Genomic DNA, 16,494 nt, shown 5'->3' with positions numbered 1-16,494 from the left:
TACCCAGGCGTTCCATGGTTGAAAACTCCGCCCTCGCTACTGCAAGCTTAGAAGGGTTCAACCGCCGGGCCCTGGCGTAGACAGGGGGGCCCTCGGTGGTGACGTGGTGCTCCACCCCATGCTTGGTGGTGAGTACGGAGAAGGTGGGTTGCGTCAGGTCTGGAAATTCAGCCAACAGCCTGAGAAAAACGTCCGCTCCCGACAGCGAGCCCGACAGCCCGTCGTACGCTGCCTTGCCAAGTGTACACACGAGGGAGGAAAACGTCAAGGCATCAACCAAGCGTTTATTTTTAACGTTCACCAGGAGTCCGTGAGCACATAAAAAGTATGTCCCGAGGAGGGGAAAATAAATGTCTGCCGTCACAAAATCCCAGTTGAACCGCTGTCCTCCAATACACAAACACATAGGCTTCACGCCGTATGTGCGAATGGGGCCGCCATTAGCCGTCGTCAATCGCGGTCCATGTCCCACTCGAGTGACGTCTTCCCTCGAAGCAGGAATTACACTCCGTTGAGCACCCGTGTCACACAGAAACAAGCTTCCTGAGACTCTGTCGCTGACGAAGAGAAGCCTGCTCTTGACGCCAACGCTCAGGGCCACTACCGAGTGCTGGCTCCTCCGTTTTACGGAGGCTTGTAGCAGCAGGGAGCGACACACTTCTTTGTGCTGGCCCCGAACCGCGCGTGGTAAAAACACTCTCCTGTGTCCCCACGCCGGCTTGTTACTGTCGCGTCCAGCCTCCCCCAAGCCTTCTTAACTGTAGAGGGGGCGCCGAGCGTCACAGCTAGCGCCTCTGCACCGGGCTGCTGGGTAGCCAAGAAAAAACGGTCTGCCTCTTCAGCCAATGCACGGGGCTCTGTAATGGACATGTTGGCTAGCGCCGTCTGAACCCGGGAAGGCAATTGGCGTGAACAGCAAACCGAGCGGTCTACGAAATGAGAGGGTCTTCTGGCTTAGTTCAGTAAAGTTGGAACGATATTTGCAGATTCAGATTTCACGGATCAATAACTCATGAACAAAACGTTGTTCAGACACAAAGTACGTCTCCTAAGTACCGTGGTAAGGTTGACAACGAACTACAATCACATTTTGATCAAAAAAAGCCAATACGTGCTGTCCTCCAAACTGGACACATTACATTGGTCTCTATCTGCAGCCAGAGAAGAAATTAGTGCTCAGGGACCGTCTGCAAAGTGCAACTCCGAAAAAAGAGAATACAATAATATTCAATAACGTTACTATTATACAGTACATTTCTACCAAACTCACTACACACATCAATAGTCTCCTGTTGGTCGGACTACAGCAGAGAGTTTGGAAGAATATGGTTTGGAATAATTTTGGTGAATATTTATAGTGTAACATCTTCAATAAATATGGTATAATCTTCAATAACGTCACTATTATAAGGTGGAGTGCTACCAAACTCACTACACACATTAATAGTTTCCTGGTGGTCGGACTACAGCAGATAGTTTGGAAGAATATGGTTTGGAATAATTTTGGGGAATATTTATAGTGTAAAATCTTCAATAAACATGGTATAATCTTCATTAACGTCACTATTATAAAGAGGAGTGCTACCAAACTCACTACACACATCAATAGTCTCCTGTTGGTCATACTACAGCAGAGAGTTTGGAAGAATATGGTTTGGAAGAATTATGGGGAATATTTATAGTGTAAAATCTTCAATAAATATGATATAATCTTCAATAACGTCACTATTATACAGTATATTTCTACCAAACTCACTACACACATCAATAGTCTCCTGGTGGTCAGACTACAGCAGAGAGTTTGGAAGAATATGGTTTGGAATAATTTTGGTGAATATTTATAGTGTATTATAACATACTGTATACAATGTTGCACATTGTATATACAGTATGTTATATATAAATTAAGACATGAAACAACTTTTTCATTAGCTTTGAAACAGTAAAATGGTCACAATCTTATGAAGGACCCAAATGCAGCACTCGAGAAACCAAGGAGTATTGGTAATGAGCTTTATTGGTAATAATACCAGAGCAGAGGGATAACAAGAACAGTATCAGCCGGATGATGTGCAGGCAAACGAACCAGAGGACAGCGGGCAGAAGGTGAGTCAGTGCCGGGCAGAGGGTCAGGGAGCAGGCGAGGCGGTCAACGTAGGTACAGGCAGGATCAGGGATCAGGCCGAGCAGGCAAGTCGGGGACAGGCAGGTTCGGAACTGGAAATCTAGTAACAAACGCGTGAAAGACTAGCATGAAGGCAAAGTACGATCTGGCAAAGTACGATCTGGCAACGGGTGTGTGTCTGGTGAGGGTTTAAATACTGGCAGTAAAGCTAATGGGTGCAGAAGAGAAAGAGAGTGAGCAAAAACATGGGTGTGGTTAACAGGTGAGACAGGTGAATGGAAAACTACTGGTGAATGATGGAGCAGACTGTGACAAAATAAAGTTAACATTGAAAAATAAAACATTTCAGGCTTTTCACCTATCTTACTGTACAATATTAATGAACAAATCTACAATATAATGTCAGACATGGAAAACATCATGAACATCTGTGACTACTTTAATCTGTAATTGAAAATATATTTAACATCTTAATTAATATAATTTAAAACTATGGACAGGTGATTATTAATCATTACTTCAGTTGCCCAACATTTTTAGCAAAGCGTTTTTCTGGATTTTTGTTTGTTTTTTTACAAAATTCAGCTTTCATTTTGCCGATTTCAAATCACTGGCTGGGCTGGATTTCCCCCCACATGCCGTTTGTAAGCGCAGTACTTCTACTGTGGAAGTAGTTCAAACTACAAGCCTTACCTCCCCCAAATCCTGGTACCTCTAACCTGGTACCTGGTAAAAGTTACAAACTCACCTATAGCCTCTTTAGTTTGGGAGGACACACAAAACACAATACCACGGGGTATTTTTTTGGGGTATTCGTGCAGCAGTCATTCCGAGGCACTGCGTGTGAAACCATCTTCCACAAGTTTCACACTGAATCTACATTGGGATAAATACAACAAAGATATTGATAAAATGTAAAGTGTAGGACACTTGTAAAGCAGGCATATTCATTTATATTTTATAGAGATTATACTTTTTTTTATATATATATATAAATTATTCAGGTTTATCTGCACTGTACTAAAACGTTAAATTATAAGAAACAAAAGGAAACCTGTAATGCATAAAAATATACAAAATATCATTACTTTTATGTTATTCCTGAAATCTAACTCCAGATGATCTATATGTTATCTACTACTCAGATTATCTTCTGGAGTTAAAAAACAATTCATCATTTAGTCTCACCCAAACAGCATCAACAGCAGTTGAACGGCAGGTCCTCAATTCCACAGAAGGAACAGAAGTCATCCTTTTGAAACTGAAAAAATAACAGGTGTATTATTGTTCAATTTACAGGAAGCCATCCATATATTCATTTCATATTCTTGGCTAATACCTGATCCTTTGAGAATTTCTTCTGCCATGTCTCTTCGTAGATGTTGAAGACATTGTTTTGATGACTTGATGTGAAACGTCTGTGGAATTTTCGGAAATTCCTTCACTGTCATCTTGGCCATCTGGACAGATGGTAAAATAACATGACTTTATGACGTGTTTTTGAATTTCCGTTTAAAATAAAATGCTTTATTATTAATGAACACAACATCTTGCATTGAATCACCTGCATGACAAAGGCTCCACAACTGGTGGCATCTTTCTGGAAGGTGTGGGTTATCTTTCCAGGCTGCCATTTGATGTTAACACAGTCCTCTTTCCCCAGTCTGTTCCGGCGCATCTTGAAACACTCTCTATAGAACAGGGGTGGCCAACCCGCGGCTCTTCAATTCATATCGAATTTTATATGTGTGAGTGTGGGGGAGAGACACGGACTCCTGACAGTTAAACCTGATATTTAGTAGGTCTGTTAAGTATTGAATGCTGATAATTCTGACGTAATTTGGCCGGTGAAAGTTGCTTGGGCTCGGATAAAATCGCTCCGTTACTTTCGTCCCGGCTCTCCCTACGTGTGTATGTGTGGTGTCAGGTGTCAGTATGAGAGAATGACAGCGCCGTCTAATTTTTATCAGGAGCCCGACGCAAAGGGTGTTATTTTCCCATTATCCCGCTTATTACATGGCCACATTCTCAACAAAGTAACGATATGACTCCCAATATTAATTGAAATGTTTTTATTGATTTAAAAAATAGTAAGCTATTATTTATTTAAAATGACATGCATCCGCTAAGAGAAATAGTCCGTTGTTACTGTTTGAACGTAGCAACGGCAGGAACTGCTTGACAGTCTGTCTGTTCTGGATTAACAACGTGTCACGTGTTCTGAATTGACCAATCAGAATTGAGTATTAAACACTATCTGACCATGAATTGAGTTTGATCCTAACATGGCAGGGAAGAAATGCACAGCTAAACGAAAATATGAAGACGAACATATGACGTTTTTAGTAGAGTGGGAGAATTCATATTTTTTTATCGAACGCAATTGCAAGCCATTTTGCCTTATATGCCAGACAGCATTAACCCATTTCAAGGCTTCAAATCTTCACCGCCATTTCACCTCACTCCATGCTAACATCAAACATGACTTCCCAAAAGGTACGGAACTTCGCAAGCAGAAGATAAACACCTTGAAAAGTCAGGCAGAAAAGCAGACACAGTTTTTCAAAAAAATAACGAAGCACTCGGAGACCGTAACGCTTGCATCTTATCAAGTTGCTTGGAACATAGCACAAGCTAAAAAGCCGTACAATGAAGGGGAGTTTGTTCAAAAATGCCTCAGTGACGTGGTTGAAATCTTGTCTCCAGAAAACAAGAAACTGAAACAAGCGGTATCAGACGTCCAACTGTCCCGCCACACTCTTGAACGCAGAATATCTGACATTAACACCACCATTGAAGCGCAGTTACACTCTGATCTTCAAACATGTGAGTTTTTCAGTGTGGCATTGGATGAGTCTTGTGACATACAAGACAAGCCTCAGTTGGCAATATTTGCATGATCAGTCTCAAAGGATTGTGTTATAAAAGAAGAACTCCTTGATATTGTGCCATTAAAAGACAGAACCCGTGGCATCGATGTAAAAGAAACAATGATAAATGTGTTTGTGAAAGCAAATGTGCCCAAGCAGAAACTAACTGCAATAGCCACGGATGGAGCACCATCAATGGTCGGATCTATGAACGGGCTTGTGGGGCTGTGCAAAGCTGACAACACATTTCCAGAGTTTTGGAATTTCCACTGCATCATTCACCGGGAGCAACTTGTGTCCAAATCACTGAATTTAGACAACGTCATGAAGCCTGTGATGGAAATTGTGAACTACATCCGCACGCATGCTCTTAACCACAGGCAATTTAAGAATCTCCTCGCTGAACTCTACCAAGGGCTTCCAGGAGACCTGCCACTGCACTGCACTGTGAGGTGGCTTTCTAAAGGCAAAGTGCTGTCTCGCTTCTTTGAGCTGTTGGATGCTGTGAAACTGTTCATGGAACAGAAGGACAAGGATTATCCGGAGCTCTCAGACCAAGTGGATTATGGATCTGGCCTTTTTGGTCGACATGCTGTGTCATCTGGACAGACTGAACCTGGATCTACAGGGAAAGTTAAAAATGCTGCCTGACTTAGTGCAAAGTGTATTTGCGTCTGTTAACAAACTGAAACTGTTTAAGACACATCTTCAAAAAGGGAGAATTAGCGCATTTCCCCTCTCTGCTAAAAGCAAGCGCACAAGCCACCGGTGCCACCCGGAAAAAGCAAACGGCCCGTTATGCAACATTGGTTGAAACCCTGCAGGAAAACTTTGCGACCCGGTTCCATGATCTACATGTGAAAAGGCCACAGATTACGTTCCTCGTCGATCCTTTTAATGCTGAGACAGACTGTTTGAAAGCCCCGCTAGTCAAGGATGAGGCGGTGGCCGAGTTGGAGATGATCGAACTTTCAGAAGATGACCGACTGAAACCTGTTCTGAGGGAAGGGACCCTTGAGTTCTGGAAAACTGTGCCGATCGAAAAATACCCAAATGTCAAACGGGCTGCGCTCAAGCTACTTTCAATGTTTGGGTCAACATACGTCTGTGAGTCTGTGTTTTCTACCCTGAAACACGTGAAATCCAAGCATCGATCTGTTCTGACTGACACACATGTGAGAGAAAGGCTGAGAACAAAAGAGAGAATGAGGGATGGGGGGGGTGCACGTGCATCTGTGACTGTATGTTTGATGTGGCTCTTTGCAGTAACATACTCAAAATGTTGGCTCTTCACCTCTGACTGGTTGGCCACCCCTGCTATAGAACAATAGGAAAAAAAAGGTAATTAGCGCTTACTTTTTGCCTTTACCAAATGTGCGTTTAACCAATGTATTTCCTGTAATATATTTTATATTACCCACATTTGTAACCAGCCTTTCTGGAGTCCTCAGCTTCATTTGACCCTTGCAGAGGATCAACCACATAAATGTGGTTTGAAAGGGCATGGAGGTACTGTTTTAAAAAGTAACATACCGTATAATTAAACCAAACCTTTTTCAATATGTTAGCAGCAACAATAATGTATCAGCTTTTCTTCAAAAATGAAAACCACAGTTAACTAATAGATTCATATTATTAAAATCACTTCAACTGTTAAAAAAGCTATTAAAAGTAATACTAAATTAATAACTACCCATTCTAAATGGGTATAATTAAGACTTAAAAGTATTGAAATAATTAAAGATGTCAGATCAGATGAAAGAAAGTTGCACAATTTGGGGACAGAAGACTCAAATCTTTAGTGGAGCAGTAGCGACCACCAATGAGAAATGTTTGAATGAGTACTTATTTTGGACTACATTTTATATTGTTTCTCTATGATATAGATGAAGAACATGAAGACATTAAAACTAAAAGAAGCATTTTTAAATCAATACTGAGGCAAAGATGCATTTACAAAATGGGGCTGCATGAGATACACATTTTAGTCTTAACTCTGTCACAGTATATGAGTAATGTATTAAAATATTTATTAATAGCAATGTATATTTATTTGTTTGCATTTGAATAAATGTAATCGTACATCTTCAAAGTAATAGTTGATTAACTTGAAATGTGCAAACCCCGAGCAAAACATACATGCTGTAAAAGCAGCTACAGTATTACTACACGAGTAGCTGTATACTCACCACAAACTTATAGTGCACATTTCTTATATTCACGAATCCAATGGCTCCATCGTAAAATTATTGAAGATGATGCCATGTTTATTGAAGATTTTACATTATAAATATTCCCCAAAATTATTCAAAAGCACATTCTTCCAAACTCTCTGCTGTAGTCCGACCACCAGGAGACTATTGATGTGTGTAGTGACTGAGTTTGGTAGCACTCCACTGTATAATAGTGAAGATATTGAAGATTATACCATGTTTATTGAAGATTTTACACTATAAATATTCCCCAAAATGATTCCAAACCATATTCTTCCAAACTCTCTGCTGTAGTATGACCAACAGTAGACTATTGATGTGTGTAGTGAGTTTGGTAGAAATATACAGTTGCAAGAAAAAGTATGTGAACCTTTTGGAACTACCTGGATTTCTGCATAAATTGGTCATAAAATGTGTTCTGATCTTCATCTAAGTCACAACAATAGACAAACACAGTCTGCTTAAGCTAAAACCACACAAACAATTATATGTTTTTATGTTTTTATTGAACACACCATGTAAACATTCACAGTGCAGGGTGGAAAAAGTATTTGAACCCTTGGGTTTAATAACTGGTTGACCCTCCTTTGGCAGCAATAACCTCAACCAAACGTTTCCTATAGTTGCATATCAGACCTGCACAATGGTCAGGAGGAATTTTGGACCATTTCTCTTTACAAAACTGTTTCAGTTCAGCAATATTCTTGGGATGTCTGGTGTGAATCGCTTTCTTGAGGTCATGCCACAGCATCTCAATTGGGTTGAGGTCAGGACTCTGACCGGGCCACTCCAGAAGGCGTATTTTCTTCTGTTGAAGCCATTCTGTTGTTGACTTACTTCTGTGCTTTGGGTCGTTGTCCTGTTGCATCACCCATCTTCTGTTGAGCTTCAATTGGTGGACAGATGGCCTTAAGTTCTCCAGCAAAATGTCTTGATAAACTTGAGAATTCATTTTTCCGTCGATGATGGCAATCTGTCTAGGCCCTGAGGCAGCAAAGCAGCCCCAAACCATGATGTTCCCTCCACCATACTTCACAGTTGGGATGAGGTTTTGATGTTGGTGTGCTGTGCCTTTTTTTCTCCACACATAGCGTTGTGTGTTCCTTCCCAACAACTCAACTTTGGTTTCATCTGTCCACAGAATATTTTGCCAGTAGTGCTGTGGAACATCCAGGTGCTCTTTTGCAAACTTCAAACTTGCAGATCAGAACACATTTTATGACCAACTTATGCAGAAATCCAGGTAATTCCAAAGGGTTCACATACTTTTTCTTGCAACTGTACTGTATAATAGTGAAGTGATTGAATATTATTAAATTCTCTTTTTTCGGAGTTGCACTTTGCAGACGGTCCCTGAGCACTTGTTTTTTCTCCTTGCGGAAAGAGACCAATGTAATGTGTCCAGATCGGAGGACGGCGCATATTGGCTTTTTTTTATCAACATGTGATTGTAGTTCGTTGTCAACCTTACCACGGTACATAGGAGACTTAATTTGTGTCTGAATAACGTTTTGTTCATGAGTTATTGATCCGTGAAATCCGAATCTGCCAATATCATTCTAACTTTACTGAAATGAGAATAAACGAGTGCTCAGGAACCGTCTGCAAAGTGCAACTCCAAAAAAAGAGAATACAATAATATTCAATCGCTATTATACAGCTTATTACTACCAAACTCACTACACACATCAATAGTCTCCTGCATGGAGACTACAGCAAGGAGTTTGGAAGAATATGCTTTTGAATAGTTTTGTGGAATATTTATAATGTAAAATCATCTTAAATAACTTTATTATACAGTATATTTCTACCAAACTCACTATTTTCATTGTTAGCATCTGTTTAGCTAGCTGCGCAAATGGATATTAAAAGCTGTTTCTAAAACAAGGATAGAGAGAGCTCTGTCCTGTCAGACTGAGAAAGATAACTACAGCTCAATGAGGGAAGGGACTCTGAGTGTTTAGATAGATAACTTTACTCTAGTTATCTCAGTGGGTCTCAAACGTTTTGGTCACCATTTATGAGAATAAATGAAAAACAGTTATGAAATACTATATGACAGTAAAACAATAAAACTGTTTAAAAGGTGAGGGATTTGTAAAATATCCATAAAGAAAACGAAAATCTGTTTACAGTTCTGTTTCATATGGGTGAGATGCATCCATAAATTAATTTTGCTCTCAAAATGCACTAGGTTGATGAATTTAACTTCAATATTTAAAAAAAAAATCTTCCCGGGGGAGCATGCTCCCGGACCCCCCTAGAGGAGGTGAGGACATGGTAAGGCATTAATAACTGTTTTATAATGACTAATAAAGAGCCAATATAGTGCTAATATGCATGTTAATTAACAACTAGTTGATGGTTAATTTATGTATGTATAAAGTGTTACCAAGAAATGAGAACCTTAACATCAAACACAATACAACGCTGGGGGGTAAAACCGCTGACCAAATAATTATTTTTAGATGGTCGGATGTGATTTCAAAAGACGGATTGTCAGCAGGCATGGCTAATTACAAATCTGATCGAATATGTATGCTGTTGTCCAAGATGGAAGAATATCAAACAGGCTGGCGCTTGAAGCACACTGAAGAAGTGTTCACAACTATTTGATCTATGAGCCAAGGATTTTAAGAAATTACATAAATGGCCAAGCCCTTGGTGACGTCCAATTGTATAAAAAAATGTTCTCGCCCACATCGCATCTTCTGTAAACTATGAATGAATATAAATCTTTTAAACAGCAGTAACAGCAGTCATACAGTACGAGGAAAGCATGCAGGAATGACGCGAGCCAAGGATACAGAGGAGACTAGAAGTGTCTAGTATGTTAGAGACAAGTGCAAGCCAAGCAGCTACATGATTAACCCCAAACTGGTGATAGAAGTGACTGAGTCATTGAGAAGGTGAAGGAGTGGAGAAAGAGTGACAGCAGAGGAGTAGGGATAGGGACAGAGGAAGTGTCAGCATTACTTTAGAAGGCAAAGAGAAACACAGGCTGACAGGTGAACCCGTGAGGATTGACCGGCCTACATCCAGCTGTCAGTGAGAGCTCATCTGGCACCAGCAGAGCTTATGTGTCAAACATGAGAAAGGACAGGCGGATCCCTGCATACGGCCGCACATGTACAGCTGTGGCCCGGCCCCACACTAAGCAGCTTTAATGAGCAGCATGTAACAACAGCAGAGGACACAAGGACATGAGTGATTATCATCTCACATGGTGGTGTTCAAGTGGTTGCTATGCCTCCGCAGCAAATCCTTTTTGACACAGCGCTGCTTAAAATCTGAATGCAATTCCACTTAACAGGATCCGAAGTTTATAAAAGGCATTGAGACATTTGGAAGATGGTTATAAAAATATTATTGATTCCGCTGATATATTTATATTTAAGAGTGTGTGACTACATCTTTCGGATTGTAAAATGAGGTGTAATTCATTGGTGCCGACAAATGCGACAATGTATAACATTTTTACTTTACTGGTAATATTCTACAATCCGAGAAGGAAACCACAAATACTACTTGGCTAACTTGACAAGCACACACCCTCTGTGCCAATTACAGAGGCATCACACTACTCAGCCTCCCCGGTAGAGTTTACTCTAAGGTACTCGAAAGGAGGGCCAGGCCGATTGTTGAACCTAAGATTGAGGAGGAACAATGCGGATCCCGTCCTGGTCGTGGAACGATGGATAAGCTTTTTACTCTCGCAAGGATCCTGGAGGGTGCCTGGGAGTACGCTTATCCGGTCTACATGTGTTTTGTAGACTTGGAGAAGGCATATGACCGGGTTCCCAGGGAGTTACTTTGGGAGGTGCTGCAGGAGTATGGGGTGAGGGGGTCTCTACTCAGGGCCATCCAATCTCTGTACTCCCAAAGCGAGAGCTGTGTCCAGGTCCTCGGCAGTAAGTCGGACCCATTTCCGGTGAGGGTTGGCCTCCGCCAAGGCTGCGCTTTGTCACCAATCCTGTTTGTAATATGGATAGGATTTTGAGGCGCAGTCGTGGGGGAGGGGGTCTGCAGTTCGGTGGACTAAGGATTGCACCACTGCTTTTTGCAGATGATGTGGTTCTAATGGCTTCATCGGTATGCGACCTTCAGCTCTCACTGGATCGGTTTGCAATCGAGTGTGAAGCGGCTGGGATGAGGATTAGCACCTCCAAATCTGAGGCCATGGTTCTCAGCAGGAAACCGATGGACTGTCGACTCCAAGTAGGTAATAAGTCCTTACCCCAAGTGAAGGAGTTCAAGTATCTCTGGGTCTTGTTCTCGAGTGAGGGAACAATGGAGCGTGAGATGGGCCGGAGAATCGGAGCAGTGGGAGCGGTACTGCAGTCGCTTTACAGCACCGTTGTGACGAAAAGGGAGCTGAGCCAGAAGGCAAAGCTCTCTGTCTACCGGGCCATTTTCGTTCCTACCCTCACCTATGGTCATGACAGATGGGTCATGACCGAAATAACGAGATCGCGGGTACAAGCGGCCGAGATGGGTTTTGTCCACAGGGTGGCTGGCATCTCCCTTAGGGATAAGGTGAGAAGTTCAGTCATCCGGGAGGGACTCAGAGTTGAACCGCTCCTCCTTCGCGTTGAAAGGAGCCAGTTGAGGTGGTCCAGGCACCTAGTAAGGATGCCACTTGGGTGCCTCCCTAGGGAGGTGTTCCAGGCACGTCCAGCTGGGAAGAGACCAAGTGGTAGACCTAGGACCAGGTTGAGGGATTATATCTCTTCGCTGGCCTGGGAGCGCCTTGGGATCCCCCAGTCAGAGCTGTTTGATGTGGCCAGGGAAAGGAAAGTTTGGGGCTTTCTGCTGGAACTGCTACTCCCGCGACCCGACCACGGATAAGCGGGAGAAGATGGATGGATGGATAACTTGACAAGCATAGAAAGACTGCCTCGAGGGACCTCAGCAAGCAGGGGGGAATTGCCTTAGAGTGGAAGTTGAAAGAGCTTTATCAAGGTATTTAGATCCTGACTGGATGCAAGATTCAGGTTTTACTCTCACCTCAATAACTGCTTCACGCAACTTGACAAAATGCACGTGTACATTTGACCACAAAGAAATAAATGAGTCTGACTGGTAGCCAACCAATGGGTGCAGCTCTACTTCATTTTACCATAAACTTGATGAAAGTTTTTAGATTTGTCTGCATTGTCCTCAGTTAAATCCCTCAGCAGTAGATAAGGCAGAGGCTGAATCCTTCCCACAGCAACCCAGGTTTGAATCCCAAACAAATAGTTCTCTTCCAGTTTTCAGTGAGCAAAGTGTGTCTATAGCAACGCTCTGTTTTTCATTAACACTAGAACCTCCAGAGATTTTTTATATCTAAATCCGCCACCGGGGTCAAAGTGACCCAGCATTAGAATGCATTGATTTTCAATGTAAAAGTATTGCTTTAAAAATAAAAATGGTCCTGTGGTATTGGTATTTTGACAAGCAATTTTGTGAAATTGTTTCATTTATTAACGGCACAACATAACATAGCGTTTCGTGAGGCGGTTGTCGTTGTTGGGTGAAAAGCAAATAGCTGTTTGCTGCGGAGCGGCTATTTCTTCAATCTGACTTCATATTGACCATTTTTAACAACTTAGGGTGCTACATAACACACTTTCAACTGGGAGACTTTAATATGTTATTGAAAAAAAGTTACATACAATAAAAAACAGCTCTGGGTCAAATTGACCCCGTTGGCAGCTTTAGTGTTAAAGCACTATGCTATAACGAAATAGCAGACCCTGGAACAAAGTAATTGAACAATCGGAATCAAGTATTCCACAAAGCCTTGTAATAACTACAATTATGAACAATACATGCATAAATTGTCAAGTACTTTTGTTGTCAATGTATGAAATTACATCAAGTTCTACAGCAATCGCACTGGAACGGTTTTCAATTGTTCATCTTGGGAGAACGTATTCACTGCCTAAAATCTTTTGTTAAGGAAGTATGTTGTCTGGAGAAAGTAATCTAATGCACACTGATATTTCTCTTAGCTAACTCGTTATGCAACGCGGTATGCATTTTCCTGAACAATTGGTGTGCCAAAGACTGTTCCTGTCATGAAGCAATCATTGACTACATAAGTATACTTTCCTCAGAAGATGATGATGGCAACTGGCTTTATAGTGTTCACTATGACTTCCTATGGCTTTACAGATGTTCATTTTGGTTAGGTTGCAAATGTTGACTGCAATACTCCTCACCTGAGGAGCAAGAGAGCAGCGAAAATGGAAGGTTGTCGTTCAGGGAATCTTTCCACCAATAGAAAGGCGCCTTTTGATCTGGTAGCCACATTAGTCCTCAACGTGAGAGGTGGCAGTAGCCTTTGATTCTCCTCGGTGGCATAATAAACCACAGTGATTCACCTAATCCTTCCAAGAAGTCGTGACACAGAGGGTGGCTGCAGAACTGGGTGAGCAGCTAGTTTGAGAACACATGTGAAACACTTAATTTGTGTAAAGCTGTCCAGCTATGTAGCCTCTAGCACAGGCGATCGACTGGTTGGGGAGATTCTGCGGAGGCATTGCAACCACTTGAACACCACCATGTGAGACTGGTTGGGGAGATTCCCAGTCGATCGCGAGATGTGTTTAAAAATAGAACAACAATATTCTGTTTTATCGTTAATGTCCTATAACATAATCTTCCTGTGCCAGAATAATGCACTTGAACGCATCAAAGCTTTGTGATTGGCTGGCGTGACCCCATGTGTCGGGGCGTGGCTGGTGGGCAGTGGGCACTATTATTACGTTGTCCGTGTCAACAGGAGTGACAGTCCGCACACACACAAGACCGCAATTATGGCAGAAGCAAAAAAGCCCAAAATATATAATTTTCACTCCGAGTGGGAGGATGATTATTTTTGTATCTATTCCAATTCAAAGTCCATCTGTCTCATCTGCAATGAGCTGCGTGGCTTTATCGAAGAAGGGTATTTTAGGAGCGGCATTTCAAAACAGTGCACAAACGCTACGAGACGGAATTCCATCCTAATTCTGCCCTACGCTCCCAAAAGGTGAGGGACCTGAAAGGACAGCTAAATGCACAGCAGTCCATTTTCACCAGGCCCAACAACAAGAGCAAGGCTGCTACCATAGCATCTTATCGTGTCAGTCAAGCTCTTGCGAAACACATTAAGTCTTTCAAAGACGGCGAAGTTGTGAAAGAAGCATTCCTGGAGGCTGCCAACGCCTTTTGGGGGACAGTAAAAATAACAGTAGCATTTCAACAGGTTTTTAAATATAATAAAAAATCAAGTTAGATACCGTTATTAATCAGCTGTAAGTTTTAGTTTATTTGAACTTATTCATTATAATTATTGTACAAAATGGTATAAGAATACAAACTTAAATTGATTATAGTCAATTATCAATTCAGGTTAAGAAACTAGTGTTGCTTGCATCCTATTTTTAAAAAAAAGGCATTTATTTTTATACTCTACTAAAATGCAAAAAAAAAATGTTTGATTCTATTAATTTTGTCTTTTTTATTGCACTTTGGCAGCAGATTCCTGTGTAGCTTCAGATATGAGTTTTCTTATTAGTAAGCCCAATTTTTACTTTTGTAGCAACACAATTTTTATATAATGGCAAAAAAAGGTGTTTTCTTTTTTTCCTGTGTCAAATGTGTTAGCACTGTTCAATGTTTCTAGAAAACATTACCCACTGTAGTATGTGACGTGTGAATAAACTCCAATTCTGTATCAACAACACTGTTGTGTAACTTCAGTTAAATACTTGTATGTGTGTAGATTAGAAAGAGGTAAGATAAAGGATCTGCAGTATTTTATGAAGTATTAACCGTACAAAGGTCAGTTTTATACAAGTAGAACTGTGTATTTACCTGGTAGTAGGCTGTCAGTAATGGCTACGCCTCTCTATTTGGACTGGTAGATCTCGGCAGACTGGCAACTTTAAAAGTAGCTCTCGGTTCAAAAAAGGTTGGGCACCCCTGCTCTAGCATCATAGACAATGTGTGGTAGTAAGCTGGGACTCTTGTGCAACAAGGTTAATCAACTTACTTTAAGTTATTCTTTGTGAGCGTTTGGTTTATTAAAATAGTTTTTGAGCTTCTAATAATCTGCTAAGTGAACGTGACTGACTTTCTTATAATATCCACACATTGCAGGTGACTGGTGGCTTTCCTTATGAATTCCCTGATGTGTCTCTGTTTCCCTGCAGACTGAGTCACAGCTATATGGTATTTATTTATGTATTTTAAACACAGTAGGGCATAACCCTTTATCAATGTGGACAGTGTATAGTTAGCTTACATTCTGCCAGGTTAAATGCAACTGACACTATAAATATTCACAGGAACTGGTCAAGATAAGACTGTTTATTATTGTTTATGGACATTTGTGAGGCTGTAGTTTATTGTGCAGTTAAATTGTACTTAATGTGAAATAACAGGCTGAATCATACACTGTAAAATGTGCATTATGAAAAACAAAGATCATCACATGGCTGGGACAAAGGATTAATAGGTTGTTCTCAGACACCAGCTGGGGGACTTGCCCTCTTGGTCAGCGAGCCATCATTTGAAACGACGACAGTTGGGCAGTAATTAGGCAAGTAATGAGCAATGACAATGGATGCCTCTGTAATCATTTATGCAATCTTAAGGTATTTTAAGGTCACAAAGAATGCTGTTAAAAAGCTTGACAGGCAACATTTACTTTTTTGTTGTCCACCTACATCGGAGAGACTTGTTGGCTCCGTATAGGAATCTATGAAATCTACAATAAACTATTTATTAAACCTGCTGTAAAAACAATATCTCTACAAGTTTTGTTGTATATTTATGGTGTATCTCTATACATCCAGTAATGAGATAATTTCAAAATGTCAGTCTCAGGAAAAACATATAAAAATGTTTAGGATACTTCATATATGTTGTTTTATTTGTCCTTATTGGTTGGATTTTTCAAGGGAGGGATCTGAAAGACTGTGTTCAGAATTTTAAGTCCACACGGTTCACACTAATCTTGTTCTCTTGTCGCTCAACAGGCCGTCACACCAGCAATACAAAGTGTTGAGCTGAAACACAGTGTGGACAGTGTACTCTCAGCTTGGATTTGGCCCTGACAAATGCATTCCAATGATCAAAAAAAAGTATACAAATATTTATATAACCTTTTTTAAGATAAGACATACTTCTTCAGAGACTGTCTCTGCTCTCACTGAATGAATGACGGACAATGTTTGTGTACTTTGCCAGATCAAAACAACAGAAAGCACTCAACAGACATTGTTTCTTGTCATTTTCTGTGTTAACTTTTTCT

General features: G+C 41.1%; 1 protein-coding gene and 1 long non-coding RNA gene across 15 annotated transcripts in view; both read right to left on the bottom strand.

Moving 5' to 3' along the window:
- The window catches only part of robo2 (roundabout, axon guidance receptor, homolog 2), a gene marked incomplete at its 5' end in the record, with an annotated part of 312,546 nt that overhangs the window by 266,308 nt on the left and 29,744 nt on the right, over positions 1-16,494 (bottom strand). The window lies entirely within an intron of this gene.
- LOC307035407 lies at positions 2,016-6,546 on the bottom strand. Its single transcript, XR_013807102.1, has 6 exons — positions 6,417-6,546; positions 3,690-6,312; positions 3,465-3,585; positions 3,314-3,386; positions 2,874-3,001; positions 2,016-2,225 (listed from the first exon to the last, which is right to left on the bottom strand). It is a non-coding gene; the product is annotated as an uncharacterized lncRNA (long non-coding RNA).

This window comes from Notothenia rossii (assembly GCF_949606895.1).
Source record: "Notothenia rossii genome assembly, chromosome: 4".
NCBI lineage: Eukaryota > Metazoa > Chordata > Actinopteri > Perciformes > Nototheniidae > Notothenia > Notothenia rossii.
This window is presented reverse-complemented; position numbering and strand designations above follow the sequence as displayed.